Source organism: Silene latifolia, chromosome Y (assembly GCF_048544455.1).
Source record: "Silene latifolia isolate original U9 population chromosome Y, ASM4854445v1, whole genome shotgun sequence".
In the NCBI taxonomy this organism is placed as follows: domain Eukaryota; kingdom Viridiplantae; phylum Streptophyta; class Magnoliopsida; order Caryophyllales; family Caryophyllaceae; genus Silene; species Silene latifolia.
Window position 1 is genome coordinate 2,505,971 of NC_133538.1, and position 22,671 is coordinate 2,528,641.

Below are 22,671 nucleotides of genomic sequence, written 5' to 3' on the forward strand. Positions count from 1 at the left end.
CCGTCGTTGTGAGTACCAAAAATAAGATTTATAATTTCCTATTAAAACTAACCTAGGCTAGTGGTAACAGGGTCGAACCACAAGGAGGCGAATGTAATTTCTAATTGTCTAATTTAGTCTAAGGTAACGAAAGTTGGGGGTTGATTTGATTTGGTCTATACTAATAGCAATAAAAGACAATAAACTAAATAAACGGATAAAACAGATAAAAGAAGGGGTACTAGGATGGTCGGTTCACTATAGTTTCGGCGGCAGCAAACTAAGTCGGTCTAAATCAAACACATGAGGCGGGAAACAAGAGGTCCTCTCGGTCCACTCTTAACAGATAGCATCTTTCGATCTCGCTATAAGTCCCTAATATCACTAATACTAACTCTCGTCCTGAAAAGTGATTTATAATCTAAACTTTACCTATCTTTCGATCTCAGCATAGTTTAGTCATTTTAATTGGTGATCTAACAACTGTCCCTATCTCTCGATCGAATGGGTCAGTCATATCCTAAACATTCAACTAGTCGTGTGCACTCGATTCGTCGAATAAAGAATTAAAACAATTAAAACGAAAGTAAAATCCCACGAGGTCGGGCCGATCGACCAAGTATGTCGATCGATCGACATGCGATTCAGTCCGCACTATTCTACGCCGCCTACACTATAATTCCCCTACATCCTAGCACAAGCAATTTAGCTACTCATAACTACAAAAAAACAACAACAAGAAGATTGATCATTAAATCTACGAATTCATGATTAAGACGATTGAGCAAATAGACAACATAAAACAATAATATCGGCTTTGGGAAACTAGCTAGCAATTTCTATACTATCAATGCGATAAAGAAATAACTGAAATAGAACAGAAGGAATACCGAAATTGCAGAGGAATGATTAAAAACTCGAACGAAAATCCTTTGCAAAACAATATTTCCGAACCCTAATTATTGATAAACTAAACTGAATGTAAAAGTAGGTAAATTTCTGAATGAATATCTCTGGAAACTAGGTTACGTTATATAGCAAATATACGTAACACTTATTATTAAAACCTAAACACAATGGGCTTCAAGTTCCTCGATTTTTTAATTCTCGTCTGAAGCAGCGATGTGGTCGATCGACAAAGAAGGGCGGTGATCGATCGACCGACTAGCAGATGTCTGATAGCCTCGGATCCCGTGATTTGGTCGATCGACCAAGGTAGTGGTCGATCGATCGCTCTAGCTGGTACTTAACTTCTAAGATCTCGTGGATTTGTCTTTCGGGCCTTGAAATGCGCACCAAGCTCGTTCCTTAAGTGAATACTCCACGTCAAAAATACAATGCAGGATACTCGGGGACGGATTTAGCTCAATTTCCGTTGAATTCTTCACATTTCTACAATAATGTACAAAACACGGAAGTAGACGGAAATAGGGGAAATGGTAGCTTAAACTACACAAATGAGCTCTGAAATGCGTGTAAAATGAGGTACAAAACATCATATAAAAGACACGCATCAAACTTCCCCAAACCAAACCCTTGGTTGTCCCTAAGCAAGAACTAGACTCGATCTAATGACCTAATGGAACTAGTTCAATCTCAGTGCGAATTACAACATGTAAAGCCTAAACCATTTTAATGCAACAACCAACAATCAATTAGTAATGTGAATCATGCAAATGAGTTATGAAGTCGTTAGAAAATTGCTGAACTGTCAACTATAGAGACTTATCAAATTGGACTCTCACGGGTCGCTCATATCACACATAAGCACAGGTGAATATATAAGAGGATAGAAAGAATTCATTTTGTACAGACTCTCACCTAACTACGACCTATAAGAACATGCCTGCAATATAATATGAAAACAATCTCTACAACCGTACATATGCATTCCAACCAACAAAAGACCAATGACACATGCCGAGGTATATATGTGGATATGTGAGGTATGGGTAAGAAGAGGCAAAACATTTATGGAAAAGTGGAGGCACAGGTGATCAAGCTAGTACCAAAACGGAACCATATGGCAACATCCTTCTTCTTGCTCAAAATCAAACGAAACGGTGCTATAACAAGCATAAATCTCACAATCTCCATAGTAATCAATCAACCAACTCCCCATAAGATACAAATGCAACATGGGAGAAAAAATCTCCATTTAATAAGGACTTTGAATTTATGTGAATTGATTTCTTCTTTTCTTTCTACCCTCAGTCGATCGACCAGAATTGGCAGTCGATGGAGTGCAATGAACAGTACAGAACGCTTTTTTTTCATTTTTTTTCTTTTTATTTCTTTTTCTTTCCTTTCAACTTCTTTCCTCCTTCATTTCATCTTCCCAACAAAATCTCAAATAAGAGCAAATGCTACCAAAAACTAAGTAACAATCCCAAGAACATAGACTACTAGCTTGACAAAGGACAGGCTAAATGTAGGATGTAATAATGGGACAAAAAGGCTATTTATGGCAGTGTGGAGTTCATGGGTAAAATGAATAAAGGGAAACCTCTACCACATGTGTCGACAGACCACAAACCGAATGCATACAGGTATTAAGCAGATTAAGTTCATATTTATGCACATTTACGTAACATGCCTCATAAGGAGTACTACTCACATCCTAGATAAACTGGTCATAGATGTCACCAGTTATAGGCTCTAAATCTTAGAAATATGATGTAACTTGCCAAAATTCTAAGTCAAGTCTCAAGTTCAGCAAACAGTTAACGAAAACTCGTAGGTATGCACTTATATGATTCTACTAATAACATGTTAATCAAGCAAGGCTTAGGCTAAAACAGGTGCAAATGCAATGTCATCATTGAAATACTACAGTTCCGACTCGACCTATATGCTAAAATAAACGTGCATTTTTTGAAATTTGATGAAATTTTTAATTTTTTTTGGATTTTTCGTATATATATATGAAATGAAAAAGCAACGCAAAACAAAATGTAAACGTGAATGCAAGCAAATGATATGCGACGCAAAACCCTTCCCCAAACCAAATCGCACAATGTCCCCATGGTGCAAAATCATGTAATGAAGAAAAGATAAACGGGAATTTGCGAGAAAAAATAAATAAATAAAACATGAAGTGAAGACATAGAAACTCACAAGACTTTTGGCGCAGCAAAGGAAACCTCCCCAAACCAGCGTGAGCTAGGAGGTTTCAGTAGCCAGCAGTGCTACCAATAGGTACCTGAAAAGACAAACAAAGAACCACACATAAAACCGAGAAAGCAATGAAGGAGCGGTAATTATGTGCAAAGCTACAAAAATGGAAGAAACCAAAAATGAGTCGGGAAATAAAATAGAGTAGAAAACTCCCTTAATCCTGCAAAACGACCCAACACAGCAGGGGAAAGGTCGTGAACAGGTACAACAGCGGCAGTGGTCGATCGACCATAAATGGCAGTCGATCGACCTAAGTGAACAGGAACAGAAACTCCTGAGATGCGCAACTCAGTCGATCGACCATGGAAGGCAGTCGATCGACTGGGAAAGCTGTTGTAACTTTCTGATTTCTTCGTATTTGCTCAATTACTTGAGCTAATGAGGTCTAAAAACCTGCAAGTGAACAATAATACGCGCCTAAAATTGCGCAAAACCCAAACCAAAGTCTAAAGTTCTTAAAAATCCTAAGCAACAAAATAAATGCGAAGTCTCGCGCACACAAAATACGGTAAATAGTCGTAAAAGCAATAAAGTAAATGTTTGATAAAGCATTTGATCAACTAATAGTTGATCAAGAATGGCCATGGTATGGCCCACTTCGTTGGCTTCTGGCTACTAGAGGTAGCCTCAACGGTGCTTATCTTATCAGCTGCACCCTTCTTAGCTTCAACATCCGCCGAACTCAACGGATCAACAACTTCTATATCTCCCCAGTCAATGATCTCTTCGGACTCATCAGAATCTAAATCGGATTCTCTCACTTTGACCGGCTCGTCATCAACTTCCTCATCAGTGCCATAGCTAAGGCAACCAAGACCTCCTCTTTGAATGATCGGCTTCTTCATAGCTGGAGCAACTTGCGGCTCTTCCTTCCCCTAACCAGCTCCTGCAATATCAGAAATAGATAAATCTTCCTCCAATTTGCTCCCAATCTGAGGCGGAGGGGTTATGACAGGAATAGGAGTAGAGACAGGCATATCAGGAAGCACAAAGTATGATTTCTTTTCAGAAACCGTATTACAGGTGACGGGCCACATAGGGTCCTTCTTCCTAGCTGTTTGGGCGAAGACAATAGAATGATTCCCCACTTTGAAGGTCAGGGTCCCAGAACCAACATCAATAATCGCACCCCGGCGGTGTGCGAAATGGCCTACCTAGAATGATAGGTATGTGGGCATCCTCAGGCATATCTAGGACTACAAAGTCTACGGGGAAGAAAAACTTCCCTATTTGCACAGGGATGTCCTCTAGGACGCCTATAGGCTGGACCGCAGATCGGTCAGCCATCTGAACTGTCATGAATGTGACTGCAAACCTAGTCAATTTTAGCTTCCTATAAAGACTTAAGGGCATGACGCTAATGCTACCTCCTAGGTCACATAATGCCTTCTCAATAAAGAAGGTACCTATATTACAAGGAACGGAAAAGCTACCCGGGTCCTCTAGCTTATGGGGTACAGTGTGAGTCAAGTAAGAGCAAGTTTCCTCAGTTGGTGCAACAGTATGCACGGTTTCAAGTGACCTTTTTTTAGAGAGCAATTGCTTCATAAACTTCATATAAGCGGGCACTTGATTCACTAATTCAAGGAAAGGCACTTGTACGTTAAGACTGCGAACAACATTTTCAAATTTACTGAAAGATACCTGTTCCTTTGTCGGCACTAGTCTCTCTGGATACGGAGCTGTAAGAAGCAGCTTAACCCTTTCCTCTAAATCGCGCATGCCGGCATCCCTGAACTTAAGCTGAAAGTCCACCACCATCTCTTTATCGAAGCTTGAACCCTTTCAGACCGTCTCAAATGTGAGCCATTGACCGACATTGGGTCGAACATCGGAATCGGGATGGACCCATCAGCACTCGGGTCTTGCCCCAATACTTTCGGAGTTGTCGTACCCCGAAATAAGTGGTCTCTCAAATTATTGGGCATTGGAGGACGAAATTTCTCAATATCAGCAGTGGCCTCGGTCGATCGACCACCTTGCTCAGTCGATCGATTGAGATCTACAGTTCTAGAAGCTCCTGTAACCCGCACTTCAGTCGATTGACCGGATAAATCATTCAATCGACTGATATACCTGGTAGACGCCTTTTTCTTTGTATTACTCGTTACACCTTTATTCCGACTCGGTTTCGCCTCATTCTTTTCAGGGGCATCCTCGACCATAGCAGGCCCCTCCAGGGTAGACCTACTCCTCAAAGTTATGGCATTTAGGGTCTCTTTCTGGTCAGTTTGAGTCGGTAAGTGTCCCGGAGCTCGAGTGGTACTCTTGCTAGCCAACTGAGCAATTTGGCTTTCTAAAAGTTTCATTCCAGCCTCTCTAGCTTGGGACTCCTTTTGCAACATATTCTTCAACTCAGCAAACTCGTAATTTTGAGATTATTGCTGCTGCGGCACATAGGGAGGTTTTTGATATTGTTGTTGCTTATGATGAGGGGGTACATAGGCTTGCTGCTACTCATTGGATTTAGGACATTCTGGCTACTCCACCTCAAGTTGGGATGAACATTAGGCTCATAGTAGGTGTTTGTCTGCCTATAGTGTAGAAAGGCAGCACAAGACTCGAAAGGACTGGGACAATTCTCTGATACATGTCCCTCAGCTCCACACCTTCTGCAGACGTAGGGACCGTCTGACACAGCCTTTACTTGGTAAATACCTCCTTTTGAAGCTCCTCCCACTTCATACTTGTCAAATCTCGCTGTGAGAGCTTCAAGTGCAGCTACAGAAGGAGATTCAGCACTCCTCCTTTGATTACCCCGGGAATTCCCAAACTCAGCCTTGTGGGTGGCTAAGTCATCAATGATTTTCCACCCCTTAGTCTCTCCCATATTTTCAAAGAAATCGGCCATTGGTCTGACATCCAAAATAGCCCTCTGATCATCATACAGCCCGTTATAGAACTGATTGCAAAGACTCCATTTTTCGAACCCATGGTGCGGTATGGTTCGCACTAGCTTCTTGAAACGAACCCATGCTTCATTAAAGTTCTCATCCGGCCCTTGTTTAAAGCTCGTGATCTGAGCTCTAATGGCGTTATTCTTCAAGGCAGAGAAGTACTTTTTGTGAAATGCCAGGGCTAAGGAATTCCAGTCGGTGATCCTATGAGCGGCTCGGTCCAGATCTCTGTACCACTCCATTGCAGCATCACGGAGTGAGAATATAAACATGGTCTCCTTTATCTGGTCCTGGGTCACACCGGTCGACGGGGGTATAGAGCAGCAGTAATTGATAAATATCTCCATATGCTTGGCTGCATCTTCATTTGCAGCCCCCCCGAACTGGTTCCTCTCAACGAGGTTGATATAGGAAGGCTTTGGTTCGAATTTCCTATCAACTCCAGGTAATTCGAATCCCTTGTAAAGATTTTCGGCTGTCGGCTCAGAATAACTTGCTATAGTTGCTTCTTCAGCCATGACTGGAATTTCTGGAGAAGTGACTGTCTCAGCTGAAGAAATAGAAGCAGGAGATGTGGGTGGATCTTCCTCGAACCGAGCGTTCTCGTAGTAGCTTGACAGAGTACTCAGCTCTTCCTCTGTCGGTAATACCCTTTGTTATCGTCACAACTCGCGCAAGGATTTCTCAATCTCAGGATTGAACGGTACTAGTTCACCACCCTGTGACCTGCGCATAAGAAGAAACTACAAAAATAATATAAGAGAAGTTTAAGGAACAGGTGTCCCTTAAACTAAGAAAGACTAAATAAAAACAACTAAAAATTAGAACAATTGCCTCCCCGGCAACGGCGCCAAAATTTGATGCCCGTCGTTGTGAGTACCAAAAATAAGATTTATAATTTCCTATTAAAACTAACCAAGGCTAGTGGTAACAGGGTCGAACCACAAGGAGGCGAATGTAATTTCTAATTGTCGAATTTAGTCTAAGGTAACGAAAGTTGGGGGTTGATTTGATTTGATCTATACTAATAGCAATAAAAGACAATAAACTAAATAAACGGATAAAACAGATAAAAGAAGGGGTACTAGGATGGTCGGTTCACTATAGTTTCGGCGACAGCAAACTAAGTCGGTCTAAATCAAACACATGAGGCGGGAAACAAGAGGTCCTCTCGGTCCACTCTTAACAGATAGCATCTTTCGATCTCGCTATAAGTCCCTAATATCACTAATACTGACTCTCATCCTGAAAAGTGATTTATAATCAAAACTTTACCTATCTTTCGATCTCAGCATAGTTTAGTCATTTTAATTGGTGATCTAACAAATGTCCCTATCTCTCGATCTAATGGGTCAGTCATATCCTAAACATTCAACTAGTCATGTGCACTCGATTAGTCGAATAAAGAATTAAAACAATTAAAACGAAAGTAAAACCCCACGAGGTCAGTCGATCGACCAAGTATGTTAGTCGATCGACTGACATGCGATTCAGTCCGCACTATTCTACGCCGCCTACACTATAATTCCCCTACATCCTAGCACAAGCAATTTAGCTACTCATAACTACAGTAAAAACAACAGTAAGATTGATCATTAAATCTACGGAATTCATGATTAAGACGATTGAGCAAATAGACAACATAAAACAATAATATCGGCTTTAGGAAACTAGCTAGCAATTTCTATACTATCAATGCGATAAAGATAAACTGAAATAGAACGGAAGGAATACCGAAATTGCAGAGGAATGATTAAAAACTCGAACGAAAATCCTTTGCAAAACAATATTTCCGAACCCTAATTATTGATAAATTAAACTGAATGTAAAACTAGGTAAATTTCTGAATGAATATATCTGGAAACTAGGTTACGTTATATAGCAAATATACGTAACACTTATTATTAAAACCTAAACACAATGGGCTTCAAGTTCCTCGATCTTTTAATTCTCATCTGAAGCAACGATGTGGTCGCTCGACTAAGAAGGGCGGTCGATCGACTGACTAGCAGTGTACAGTAGCCTGTGGATCCCGTGATTTGGTCGATCGACTGAAGGTAGTGGTCGATCGACTGCTCTAGCTGGTACTTGACTTCTAAGATCTCGTGGATTTGTCTTTCGGGCCTTGAAATGCGCACCAAGCTCGTTCCTTAAGTGAATACTCCATGTCAAAAATGCAATGCAGGATACTCGAGGACGAATTTAGCTCAATTTCCGTTGAATTCTTCACATTTCTACAATAATGTACAAAACACGGAAGTAGACGGAAATAGGGGAAATGGTAGCTTAAACTATACAAATGAGCTCTGAAATGCATGTAAAATGAGGTATAAAATATCATATAAAAGACACGCATCACCTATCCATCCAGATGATCAGGAAAAGACTACTTTTACTTGTCCTCAGGGTGTTTTTGTTTATCACAGGATGCCTTTTGGTTTGTGCAATGCCCCTGCCACCTTTCAAAGGTGCATGATGGGGATATTTTCTGAGTATATTGAGTCTATTATGGAAGTCTTTATGGACGATTTTCGTGTCTATGGAAGTGATTTTGCTAACTGTCTATCTAACCTTGATAAAGTGTTACAACGCTGCATTGAGGTTAACCTTATGCTTAACTGGGAGAAGTGCCACTTTATGGTTAACGAGGGAGTTGTCTTAGGGCACTTAGTTTCTGATAGGGGTATTGAGGTTGACAAAGCAAAAGTGCAAGTGATTCAGCAATTACCTCCTCCTGTTAATGTCAAGGGAGTGAGGAGTTTCCTTGGTCATGTTAGCTTTTATCACCGGTTTATCAAGGACTTTTCAAACATTGCTCAACCACTTATACAGTTGCTTCTTAAGGATGTCTCCTTTGTATTCACTGATGAGTGTCTTTCTGCTTTTAACAGGTTAAAGCGGGCCATGATTTTGGCGTTGAATATACAGCCTCCCGACTGGGATCTGCCGTTTGAGATTATGTGTGATGCTAGTGACTATGCACTAGGAGCGGTGATGGGCCAAAGAAAAGACAAAGCTTTGAATGCAATCTATTATTCGAGCCGAACTTTGGATGAGGCTCAAGTGAAGTACACCACTACTGAGAAAGAGCTGCAAGCTATGGTATATGCGCTAGAAAAATTTCGTTCTTATTTAATAGGGTCAGAAGTTACTGTTTTTACTGACCATGCAGCGCTAAGACACCTTCTTGCTAAGAAGGAAGCTAAACCACGACTGTTGAGATGGATACTCCTCCTTCAGGAGTTTGATTTGCAGATAAGAGATAAGAAAGGTGCTGAGAACGTAGTAGCTGATCATCTGTCAAGACTGTCATAGCAAGAGGGAGAAGATTCTTTACCTATTGATGATTCTTTTCCTGATGATTGTTTGTTTGCTGTTTTATCTTCTATTATTAACCAAGATCCTTGGTATGCTGATTTAGCTAATTACGTTGTCAGTGGCATGCTTCCGCCTGACCTTTCTTATCATCAGAGGAAGCGTTTTCTTTATAACGCTAAGCAGTACTTCTGGGATGATCCTTATTTATTTAAGGAATGTGCAGACGGTCTCTACAAACGGTGTATTCCGAAGTGGGAGACCAAAGTGATCTTAGAAGGCTGTCACTCCTCCTCTTATTGTGGTCACCACGGTCCTTCGCGCACCATGGCTAAGGTACTTCAATCTGGTTTCTACTGGCCTACTTTGTTTGCTGTTGCTAAGGCTTTTGTTTCAGCTTGTGACGCTTGCCAACGCTCTGAGAATATTTCAAAGAGATATGAGATGCCACAAAATGGTATCTTAGAGGTCGAGGTTTTCGACTTCTGGGGCATTGATTTCCAAGGACCTTTCCCATCTAGCAGAGGTAACATGTATATCTTGGTAGCTGTAGATTATGTGTCTAAGTGGGTGGAGGCAATTGCTTCACCTAATTGTGATGCGAAGACCGTGATTAAGATGTTTAAAAAGATCATATTTCCCCAATTTGGTGTCCCTAGGGTCGTCGTTACTTATGGGGGAATGCATTTTAAGGAAAAGAAACTAACTTCTATTTTGTCTAAGGTTGGTGTTCAACACCGACGTGGTTTGGCGTATCATCCTCAAACTAGTGGGCAAGTTGAGGTCTCTAATCGTGATATTAAAGAGATTTTATCTAAGGTAGTTTCTAAATCACGGAAGGACTGGTGTCTTAAACTAGAAGACACATTATGGGCGTATAAGACTGCCTTTAAAACACCGATTGGTGCATCACCATATCGGGTGGTTTATGGGAAGTTCTGCCACTTACCTGTTGAGTTAGAATGTAAGGCTTGGTGGGCAATTCGTGAACTTAACTTTGATCTTAAGTTGTGTGATCAGAATCATTTATAGCAGCTAGATGAACTGGAGGAGTTTAGGCTCAATGCCTTTGATAGCTCACGCATATACAAAGAGAAGACGAAGAGATGGCACGACAAATGGATCCTACCTCGAGAGTTTCATATCGAGCAAAAGGTGTTGCAGTTTAATGCCCGACTACGATTATTTCCTGGCAAGCTGAAGTCCAGGTGGACTGGCCCTTATATAGTGACAGCTGTCACTATGTTTGGGTGTGTTGAGCTAGAAGGTTCCGAGGGAAATAGGTTCAAGGTAAATGGCCAGTATGTGAAGCACTACCAAGAGGCAAATGATGCAGACAACCGTGTTGAAGTCCTATACTTCGACAATCTTGATGAGCCAGCTAATTGAAGCCAGAAAGGTTGTGCGGGACCTCTTAAACCTGCGCTATCTGGGAGGCAACCCGGCCTATTTTAGTGTACTTTTGTTTGAACTTATTTTTCTTTTCATGTTGTGTGCTTGAAACTTCTTTTATGCTGAACTATCACGCATCTCCTGTCCTTGTATGTCCTTTTTATACGGTTTGCAGGTGTTTTAGGTCGATTGAGTGGTTTTTTCTACTCGATCGAAACTTTTTGCTGGAATTTTACTCGATCGAAATGCTGCAAAACCACTTCTCTAGATCGAGTATCACACCTTCTCAATCGAGCTCTTTTGGCACAAATTCCACTCGATCGACCCATCCTGATCTGTTCGATCGAGTCATTTCACAGTCCAGCTTCTATCTTTCGCTCCAAGTGATGCTGCGTGGCTACCCATGACCTTCTATGTTCATGGTCGGTTTGGGGAGGTCCCTCCCTACGTTGTCTTGTAAGTTTTCCGACTCCCGATATCCTTTTCTCTTTAGTTTGCATTCTTTTACCTATTCTTGGTACAATGAGGGCATTGTACGGTTTGGTTTGGGGAGGTATACATCTATATCTGTGTCTGCATGTTTTTGTGCATTTTCGTTTACACGTTTATTCTTTTCTTGCATGCATCATTGTTTTTGATTCGAAAAAGCACATACAATTCAAAAAAAATTCACGTTTATTTTGAGTCGGAACGATTGAACTTTGACGCTACTTTGAGTCTTTACCCTTGTCTTGCATATTCTTGACATTTTGTTGGCATGGTAATCTGCATAATCTACGAGTTTTTGTTTCTTTCTTATCTGAACGAATAGACTTGACTCATTTATTGGCAAACTACATTACATTATGAGGTTAGAGCTTAATAAACTGGTGACATTCATGACCAGTTTCATATATGATGTGAGTAGTACTCTCTATACGACAAGTAATGTCAATTTGCATAAGCATGAATTTGGTCTTCTTGATACTTGTATGCATTCGGTTTGTGGATGGTGACATATGTTAGGAGAGGAAGTTCCCTTTATTTCATTTTACCCATGAGCTTCACATAGCCAAATTGCCTAATTTGTCATGTTTAGCTACAATCTATAATTAGGCCTACCCTAGCCGAGCTAGTAATCAGTAGCTGTTTAGAGTGTTTCATTGCGGTTTGGTTATATATCTGATCTGAGAAGTTGGTGGAAATGTTGAAGGAAAAAGAAAGAAGAAAAATACGAAAAGAAAAAAAATTGTGCGAAAAGAAAAAATTAGAAAAAGAATTGAAAAAAAAAAGAAAAAAAGAAAAAGAAAATTACGAAAAACCATAAGCTGAAGTTTGATATGTTGTGTTTTGCCCCCCATGTTCTATTAGTATCTTATGGGAGTTCATAATTTTATGGTGGTTGGTGAGTTTTATGCTATAATATGGCACCGATTTGCATTAATTTGTTGAGTATGAAGTTGGGATGCGCTTCTAGTTTGGATCCGTCGTTGCTAGCTTGGCTGCTAACTCCACACTTTCAAATTCATTATAGCCCCTTCCTCCCCATTACCTCACTTACCCAAATGTAAGTCCTCGGCATGTGTTTTGGTCATTAGTTGGTTGGAATGCATATGTACGGTTGTAAAGACATTGTTCATGTTAAACTGCATGCATGTTCTTGTAGGTTGAGTTAGGTGAGTGTCTTTAATTCTTTCTATACTCTACATATATACTCGCCCTACGTATAAATTGAGTGATGAGCGACCCGTGAGAGTCCGATATTTATGAGTCTTGCAAGCTCGACGGTTCAGTAGTTTGAAACATTGATTTAATTCGTTTGTACTTACCACTTGCCACTTTGTTAGTTGTTGCATTAAATTGATTTGGGTGGCTGATTTGTAGCTGATTAGTTGGTCCCTTTCCATTAGTTGTCTTTAGTTGCATTCATAGTTTGCGTGGGGACAAGCAAAGGTTTGGTTTGGGAAGATTTGATGCGTGTATTTTATATAAGGTTCTTACCTCATTTTTACACGCATTTCTATACTATTTATGTAGCATCTAGCTCCGAATACCCCCGAATGGCTACTTTGGTTTGTCTTGTGTAAATTGCAGGTACGGACTAGAAAGGAGCAAAACCGAGCCTAAACTTGTCTCATCTGCATGCATTTGTGGAGAATAAGGAATCGGAGCTTCGAAACCATCAATTGAAGACACTTGAGGTGACTTCGGAAGGCGCCAAGGAGTCCTATGAGCTAGTATAGCTCGATCGACTAACTATTTCGTCGATCGAATGCTTTATCCATCTAAGGTTCACTCGATCGAGCTATTCTGATGCTCGATCGATAGGGCTGATACAAGAAGTACTCGATCGAACCCCATATCTGTTCGATCGAGAGGAATTGCTGGATATGACCTCGATCGAGTGGTTTCATTCCACTCGATCGAGAGGTTTTACCTTGTATGCGTGTTTTTACGTGATTTTGAGTTGGGATTTGTAATTAGGATTTAAGCTAGGTTAAGTAGTACGTGATACAGTTTCTTCTTGATCTCTCAGACCTCGACATTCTCTTCTCTCTCTCGACTCTCTACTCTCTCATACTCTTACTCTAGAACTTTTGCTTGGATCTAAAACTTGTAATCGGTACCATCACTCTTTCTTTATTCTTAATTATTGAGTGCTCTTTATTTATTTCTCTCTTTACCTTCAATTGTTATTATCAATCTTTCATTGCTTTGTTATTATGTTGAATTTCTCTTGCTTATGTATGATTGTTGCTACCCCTATAATTATGCATAGCTAAATTTCCTTGGTAAGACATAGGGGAGCCATGATTCTAAGGGAATGGTAAATTGAATTATATGGTTTATTGCTAGTTTAATCTATGTTGTTAATCGCTGCTATTAATTGTTCTTGTCTATATGAGTCGACGCAATTAGTTAATAAATCATAGTAAGCCTTGACCTAGATCGGAAGATTGGAAAGGGTGAGACTCGTAGCGAACATTGGGGCACATTAGTGAGGGCGGAAGCTAAGCTGATTGTGTTTTGGGGCGAATTGAGACCGGAAGGAGATATTCACTACTCCATAGACTATACTTGCATTGACCTGAGACTTAGATTGCTTAACTAGAGAATCATGGTGAACCGACTGTCTTAGCTATTTTCTCTCTATTTGTTTAATTTCTATTCCTTTGCTTTCTTTCTCTTGCTTGATCTTATTAGATTAGAACAAACTATTCAAACCCCCATAGCTGGTTACATAGACGGACTTAATTCAGGCTGATATTTTCCCATCTCCCTGTGGAGATCCACTCTACTTAATACTAGCTTCTGTTAGTGTATCTAGGTTTTATTTTTGGTACCTGACGACAGTATCAAATTTTGGCGCGAAATTTGATACCGTCGTTTAGTACCAAAAATAAATACCTAAGTACTACTAACATAAGTCAGCGGTAAGTAGGGTCGATCTCCACAGGGTGGCGGTCACTATCTACTCATTAATCCTAGTCTCTCTATGGTCACAATTGGGGGTTTAAGTTGTTCGAACTAAAACTAAAGGAGATTATGTGAGAAAAGAGTAAGAGAGATTAACAGTAAAGGAACAGAACTAGGATTGTCGGGTCATCAATGAATGTCAGATAATTACAGCTAAGGTCACAGTTCGATCAATTGTATCAGTCGAAGGGGCAACGAATATCTCCTTCCGGTCTCAATTCGCCCTAAAATACTATTAGCTTAGCTTCTGCCCTCACTAAAGCATCATATTGTTCACTGCGGGTCTCACCCCTTCCAACCTTCCGGTCTAGGTTAAGGCTTACCAAATAAATTTGCTAAATGCATCGATTCAGGCAGCTAATAACAGTTAATTGCAGTGATTAACAACTAAGACATGATAGCAATGAAAGATCTGTAAACCTAATTAGCAACTAATAATAATTCATCGAATCCCCTCAATCCTAGTAGGAGAATTAGCTACGCATACTAGTAAATAAGGCAAGAGTGAAAGATAAAGGAATAATCAACAGAAAAAAGAGATAAGAGAGAAAACGGATAAAAGAGGAAGAGAGAGTTACAGTGAATTAGATCCGGAAAAGAGAGAGAAACAGTGTTCAACAGTAAAAAGAAAAGTAATGTATGAAGTGATAATAAAACCTAATTACCCTTCTCCTATTTATAGGAGAGGGATTTTATTATTCGACCTAAAAAATAATACTAAAACAAAAGCCCGTGTCCAACAGCTTATTACTCGATCAAGCCCTTTAGAAATGCTCGATCGAACATAATCCAGTAATAACCTCTCGATCGAGTACTTTAGGTACTCGATCAAATACTTATCAAAAAGGCACATTCGATTGAGTAGAAAAAGGAGTCGATCGAATACTATAGTACTCGATCGAGTACTTTCCAGCGCACAATTCCTGCTTCGCGCACTGAACTTCAAACGGCCGTCATTTTTTCGTTACTTGGGCAAACAGGGAGTTTCCATTGGCGTTGGAAAGCTAAGAGGACAAGCTTTCATCTCCGGTAGGAATCACATGAAAATAAGTTGTAGAACTCTATATATGGCCTTTGAAATTAGGCACAAGCGATATGAAATTCTTCCTTTGCTTGCCTAGCTATCTTACTTCTTTGCGTATCTCAAAATAGTAGTCTCCAAGCTCCGGCTCAACTCATCTCCTAAATGCATGCATAGGGACATGTTTTAGGCTTGATTATGCTCCTTTCCGGTTCATACCTGCAAATAATACAAGACAAACCAAAGTAGACTATTCGGGGGACATTTGTAGCTAAACACTACTAAATGTGCATGAGAATGCGTTCAAATGAAGTACAAATTACCTATATAAAATGCACGCATCAAATCTCCCCAAACCAAACCTTTGCTTGTCCCCAAGCAAACTATATGCAAAACTAATGGAACAGAAAAGAAAACTCAGAGCTAGCTATAACTTATCCACTTAAACCATTTAATGCAATCAAAAATTAACAGTTATAGCCAAAGCAGTCAATACGCAAATGAGTTGTATGATGTCCATAAACAGAGCTGACCTATTGACTTTATAAGACCAATAAAATCGGACTTTCACGGGCCGCTCTTCTCTCATGAAGCAAAGGGTGAATATAAATGTGTAAGAGAGAAAGATAAAAGCAGTCACTCACTAAACTGCGACCTACATAACATGCATGCAACAAAAATGATAGACGATTCAAGTACCATACATACATTCCAACCAACAATGTCCGTCACAGCCGAGGGCTTACAAAAGATATGGGAAAGTGAGGTTGACAGGTTAGTCGTGTACCTACCAAAAATAACCAACTGGCACTAACTAATATAGCTAGGGAAGTCGGGTCGATCTCCACAGGGAGGCAAGATATATGTTAGAGGTCCGTCTATTTAGGTCACTAAATGGTGGTTTAAATTTGGTTTCTAAACTAATAAAGGCTTAAAGGAAAGAGCAGTAAAGAGAGAGCAATAAAAGGCAGAAATTATAATAAAGGTGATCAAATGAGAGCGAACATGTCAGGATTTCGGTTCACCATGGTAGTCCAACGACTCAAATGCAAATAGCCTAGATAATCTACTGTCAGACGGATACAAGAAAGGTCCTCCCGGTCCACTTTCTATCATAGATTTCCGCTAACTTAACTTCCGTCCTCGACAGGGTAGTCTACTGTTCATAACAGGTCTATTTAGTCCAATCTTCCGATCCAGGAGTAAATTTAACCAGATTAAAAGTAACTTAGAAGCGTGCACTCAACTAAGTCGGTATTATAATTAAATTGCCATGGGTACAGATTCTCACAAATAAATCATCTAGCCTATTCGCTACATCGTCCCAATCCTACCATGGATTCCCTAATCCCAACATGAAAGAATTTAGCTACTCATATTACTAATATTGTCAATAATAATAATGATGAATAAACTAATTGAAGGCATGATGAAATAACAATAATAATGCATAACAAACTAAATTAGGGCAGAATAATTAAGACAATAAAACAAGGATTAAAGCAAGGAAATAATGAGATTAAGATTAAAAGGAGGAGAGAGATTACAATCTCAAGCGATTCCGGCGTAAAGATCAAATCCACTAAGCAAAAGATTAAGGAGAAGAAAGTTACAGTAGAAAGTTTAAAGGAAAGATTAAGAGTGTAAAGTGGCGTTCTTAAGATGAGTCCAAACGTCAGTAGCGTAAAACAGCGTACTTAATAACCTAATTATTGAATGCTTAAATAGGAAAACTAAGTCCATCACGAAATAACATAGCACCGGTTAATTAAGCCCATCTAAAATCCAAAACCTCTCGATCGAGTGATATAAAGTCACTCGATCGAGGTCTTCAGTAGCTAATCCTCTCGATCGTACCAAAATGTCTCTCGAACGAGAAAACCCAGAAATCAGCATTTCGATCGAGTACAATAAAGCACTCGATCGACCTCTTCTGCTCACAAACCCACTCCATCGAACCAGAATGCTTCTCGATCGAGTGTTCTTCCTCCAAGTCAGCTTTAAACTCGTCATTGACTGCTCCGTTAACCACCCTTCACGCATCCCAATGCATAACTCTTGCTCAAACATTCCCGTCTCCTCAAAATGCATGCAAAACAGGACGAAAAGAGTACGCTTTCACCACTTTCAGGTTCATTTCTGCAATTCAGACAAAACAAACCAAAGTAGCCGATTCAAGGCATATTGCAATACAAAACTGTATAAAAATGCATAGAAATACGTGCAAAATAAGACTAAAAAGGCTATATAAAATGCACGTATCAAATCTCCCAAAACCGAACCTTTACTCGTCCTCGAGTAAACTAAATGCAAACTAATGGAACGGAAATGAAAACTCAGAGCTAGCTATAACTTGTCTACTTGAACCAATTTAATGCAACAGAAATCAACAGTTATAGCTACAGCAGTCAACACGCAAACGAATTATAAGATGTCCATAAATAAAGCTAACCTATCGACCTTGCAAGACCTACAAAATCGGACTCTCACATGGTCACTCTTCTCTCATGAAGCAAAGGGTGAATTATATATGTATAAGAGAGAAAGAGAAACAGTCACTCACCTAAAGTGCGACCTACATAACATGCATGCAACAAAGATGATAGACGATTCAAGTACCATGCACACATTCCAACCAACAATGTCCGTCACAGCCGAGGGCTTACAAATAGTATAGGAATAGCGAGGTTCAGGTGAGAAAAGGCAAAATAAATTATGGAAATGTGGAGGTAAAAGCGCAAAGCTAGTTCCTAAACAGGACCATATGAAACCATCCGAATCTCAGCTGACTGAAAATAAAGCACAAGTGCCCTTCATTTGGCACACAGCTCAGTAACCAAATACACTATCTCCTCAAAAATTTATGAATAAGAATAGAGGAGTGAGACGGTCACAAAATTCCCTTTTTTAAAACGGTCTCAATTAATCAAATAACACAACTCAAATTTTTTCAATCTTTTCTTTCTTTTTCTTCTTATTTCTCACGTGAATTCCAACTTTTTCAGTTTTTTCTTATTCTTTTTTTTTCATTCATTCACGTTTTTTTTTCTTTTTCATGTTTCTTTTATCATTTTCTTCCTTTCTCATCCCTCTACCAACTCCAAACAATACACACGGCCAAACTCGCAAATGGATCAACATACCACAAAAGACACACTAAACTAGCTTGACTGGACAGACTTAGTTTGGATGTAGCTAATTGATACCGTCGTTTTGTATCAAAATTAAATTTGTAAACCAAACTAAAACTATAGCTAGTGATAGTAAGGGTCGAACCACAGAGAGACAAGATCAATTCTATTTGCTATTTTTAATCTATTGTAGTGGAAATTATGGGGGGGGGGGGGGTTGGTTGATTCTAAACTAATTACTGAAATCTGAATGAAATTTAAAAAAGAATATAAAAAGCAGCTAGGAACTTCGGTTCACCATGGCTTCAAAGTCAGTCAAGGAAAATCAAGGTCTGTCCAATACCGTCTCAAGGTGTCAAATAGTTCCTCCAAGTCCCTATTCGAACTAAGCCTCTCGGTCTTCTTTCACCCTAGGATAAAACTAGCTTGCTTTCGCTCCACTAGTCTTTCCAATTACATGTAAGAAATCTAACTCCGCTAATCTCTCAATCTAGCAAAGGGGTAAAATCTCACAACAGTAAATAAGACCGGTACGGGTTCAACCTAGATTTAATAAAATCAACTCATGATGCCATGGATTCCCTATTTCCTAGCATAGGAATTTAGCTACGCATGATTAAGAATATTACAATTGCAAAATTAAAGATATAGAATAAAATTGACATGATTGAATTAGAATTAAAACTAAAGGACTAAAACTAGATTGCTTAAGGATAAATTGGTAGTAACTAGAAATAAATAGATAAGAATAAGAGAAGATTGAAATTGAATTAAAGCTTACTAAAGAATTCGATGAACAACGCGAATTCCCACGCGAACTTCCATATTCAGCTCTATGAACTGCCATCTCCTCAATAGTGTTCCAACCTTTATCAGAATCGACATTGTTTTTGAACCTACAATTTGCAGCCGCGTCAAGGATGACTCTGTAGTTATCGTACAAGGCATTATAAAATTGGTTGCAAAGATACCACTGCTGAAAACCGTGGTGAGGAACATATCGAACTAGTTTCTTGAAACGGACCCATGCTTCATGTAATTCCTCATCGGGTCCTTGCTGGAAATTTGTAATTTGACTTCTCAAAGCATTGGTTTTCGCAGGCGGATAATATCTTTTGTAGAAAGCCAAAGCTAGAGATGTCCAGTTTGTAACTCTAGCTGCTACCTTATCAAGGTAGCGATACCATTCACGCGCATAATCTTTCCAGGAGTATAGAAATAATGTCTCCTTTACTTCATCTTGGGTCACTCCAGCCGGTACAAATATGGAACAGCAATAATCCATGAAGATCTCCATATGCTTCCCAAGATCTTCATCTGGTAATCCCCCAAACAGGTTCCGCTCCACTAAAGAGATGTGAGAGGGGCGGATGTCAAAAGTCCCCTGTGTAGGAACAGGAAGGCTAAATCCCTGAGGAATATCTTGTACCTTTGGCTGAGAATGATCATATATTGTTGGCATGATTGTAGCAAAATCGGGGGTACTCAAGTCTTCCCCTCAAAATCTTCTAACTGTGCACAAGCAAAACTAGAAGGAAAAAGGTAAGCAACGGCCTCAAGGAACCAAAGTTCCTTGAGACAAGAAAAATAAACTAAAAATAAATGAAACAGAATTACATCGTCTCCCCGGCAATGGCGCCAAAATTTGATACCGTCGTTTTGTATCAAAATTAAATTTGTAAACCAAACTAAAACTATAGCTAGTGATAGTAAGGGTCGAACCACAGAGAGACAAGATCAATTCTATTTGCTATTTTTAATCTATTGTAGTAACAATTATGGGGGCGGGGGGGGGTTAGTTGGTGTTGGGAAATGTGTCCTCAACAATAGTGCGATCACATGATTTAAATATCATTATTAAATCTCATTTTAAGAATACAATTGGGAAGTAATATTGTTACTCACAATCGGTCAACATATATCGGTAATGATTGGTGACTAGAGTTTGACATTACGTCGTGTGACGGTGGTGATCGATTGACCCCTAGGTCATACCTAAAGGGCAATACTCTTAATTGATTATTTAATTAATCGTATAATGTTGCGAGTTAATTAAATTACTTGAAAATTGACGGACGATTTTGGAAGTAAAATTTATGTATCAAATTGAAATGTGATTAAATGAGATACGGTCTGAGTAATTGAATTGTATCATTACTCGGATGAAATTATTGTTTAAAGAAACGATTGGATTTGAATGAATTATTATAAATGCGATTTATAAACGGTAAAATTTTTGGTACAAGTAATTATGAATTACTAAGTCGATTTTTGTAGATGACGTATTTTATTAATGCGTTGATTTTTATTATGATAAAAATACATAACAAATTTATGTGACATGTGACATGTGACATATTGACAATTGACAAAAATAATATGGAATCCATATTACTCTATGTGCCGAAAAATGGAGGAGCATTGGACTTAATATTGTGTTTATAATTAGTGGTAAACATAATGATTAAAGAGGAAGAGTAGCCATGCAACCCTATAAACCTTGTGAAGGCAAACTATTGCATGCATTGGCTCTATTTTTCTTCCCTCCTCTCCCTTGGCCGGTTTTACACAAAAGGAAAAACAAAAGGTTTTTCCTTATATTCTTCTAATACACTACATTCATGTGTGTGTGATTATTATTCATTCATCTAAAATAAGAGTTTTAGAAAGAGAAAATCCTCCATAATCCCTCTTCTCCTACATGGTTTTAGGAGCTTAAAACCAAAATAATTTTGGTTCAATTTTCACTACATTAATATTATACTAGTACTTATAATATTAATTAGATTAAGTGTTAAGCCTTGGGTATAAAGCTTGGGGAGAGATCTTGTACTTAGATCTTGTTCATCCATAAAGGAAAAGCTCAAGAACAAGAAGAGAAAGGTGATCTCTCTTGTGCCCTAATAGCCGAAATCTACAATGTAAGGACATGATTTCTCCTCCTTTTATATTATTGTTTGCATGCATAAAATCCGTTTTAATTTTATGACAAATTCTTAGACATATATGAGTATGTTAAAATGTATATGAATCTACATTTCCTTCAATCGGTATCAAGAGCCACGGTTGTTTGCATGCAAATTGGTTAAAAGTTTTTCCGAGTTATATGAATAACAAAATAAAACTTGTAAAATTTGTGTTATTATGATATATCACGAAATTATTACATGCATGTTAATATTTCTGGTCCTAAAGTGTTTTAGGATATTTTGGTTAATTTTTCGGATTTTTATTGTTCATAATTTACAATAATGGCATTTAAATGTGATTTTATGAGTAAAAATGTCATTTTTGGTCTAAAAATAGCTAGACTTCGAATTTTCACTTGGTTTTTGGATATGTTGTTACATATATTATTTTGAGATAACCTGTAAATTTTAATAATTTTTGGATTTGTTATGCTCGAAAAATGAATTTTTCATTATTAAATTCGGATTTAAGAGAAAAATAGGTTAATATGAGTTAAATTTCGAATCTGGTCATAGAAAATTAATATGTTGTCACATGCAATTTTACAAGATGTGTGTAAAATAATTGGCTATAAAGAAGTCTTTTAGCATGATTTATGAATTTTTGAAGAAAAATAGCATAAATAGTGACATTATTAGTGAAAAATTAATAAAACATAATCTATGACTTAGGAAAAACGTCTAATGTTGCATTTTATTATATTTTTCAGATCTAAAATTGAAAAGTTAATGAAAATAATTTTTCCATGTTTTTATGATCATTTTATTATAAATTAATAAACCGCAACATTGTTTTTCGGGGAAAATTTCGAAATTTTTAACCTAAGATTTTGAACATTATGAGTGTCATGGAATTTTTCCAGAATGTTCATGAATTTAAATTTTGAATTTTGAATTTATTTGAAATTTTTAGATTTATTTGAAGTTTAATGGCTTATTTTTGTAATTTTTGGTCCTTTTTTGAACAATTTTATAAATAAAGGTTAATTATGGTCAAATTATTAGTGAAGACAATATTTTGAGTCCTAAGAGGTTAGGGTAATTAACTTATGCATAAATATGAGTTTATGCATTTTTGTGATTATAAAATGTTGAAATCACGCAAATCCGTAAAAACCGAGTAATATACGATATTGGCTAATTAAAAGGCGATTTAGCATAAAAATTGAGCATGTTCATACATATTATAATGCTGCATTTTCTTTATGATTGTCATAATTTTAATTTATGTAATTTTTGAATTATGTAATTTTACTTAGTATGGCCTTAGATTTTAATTGGTATTTCCCGAAATGTATGGGAATATCGATTCGGTTGTAATTTTTATTGTGATC

The 22,671-nt window shown here is 38.3% G+C and overlaps 1 non-coding gene across 1 annotated transcript; it reads left to right on the forward strand.

Annotated features, from left to right (window-relative positions):
• The first annotated feature begins 6,083 nt into the window (after nt 1-6,083).
• On the forward strand, nt 6,084-6,190 carry LOC141636690 (small nucleolar RNA R71). Its single transcript, XR_012541287.1, has one exon. It is a non-coding gene; the product is annotated as a small nucleolar RNA R71 (small nucleolar RNA).
• The last annotated feature ends 16,481 nt before the right edge of the window (nt 6,191-22,671 follow it).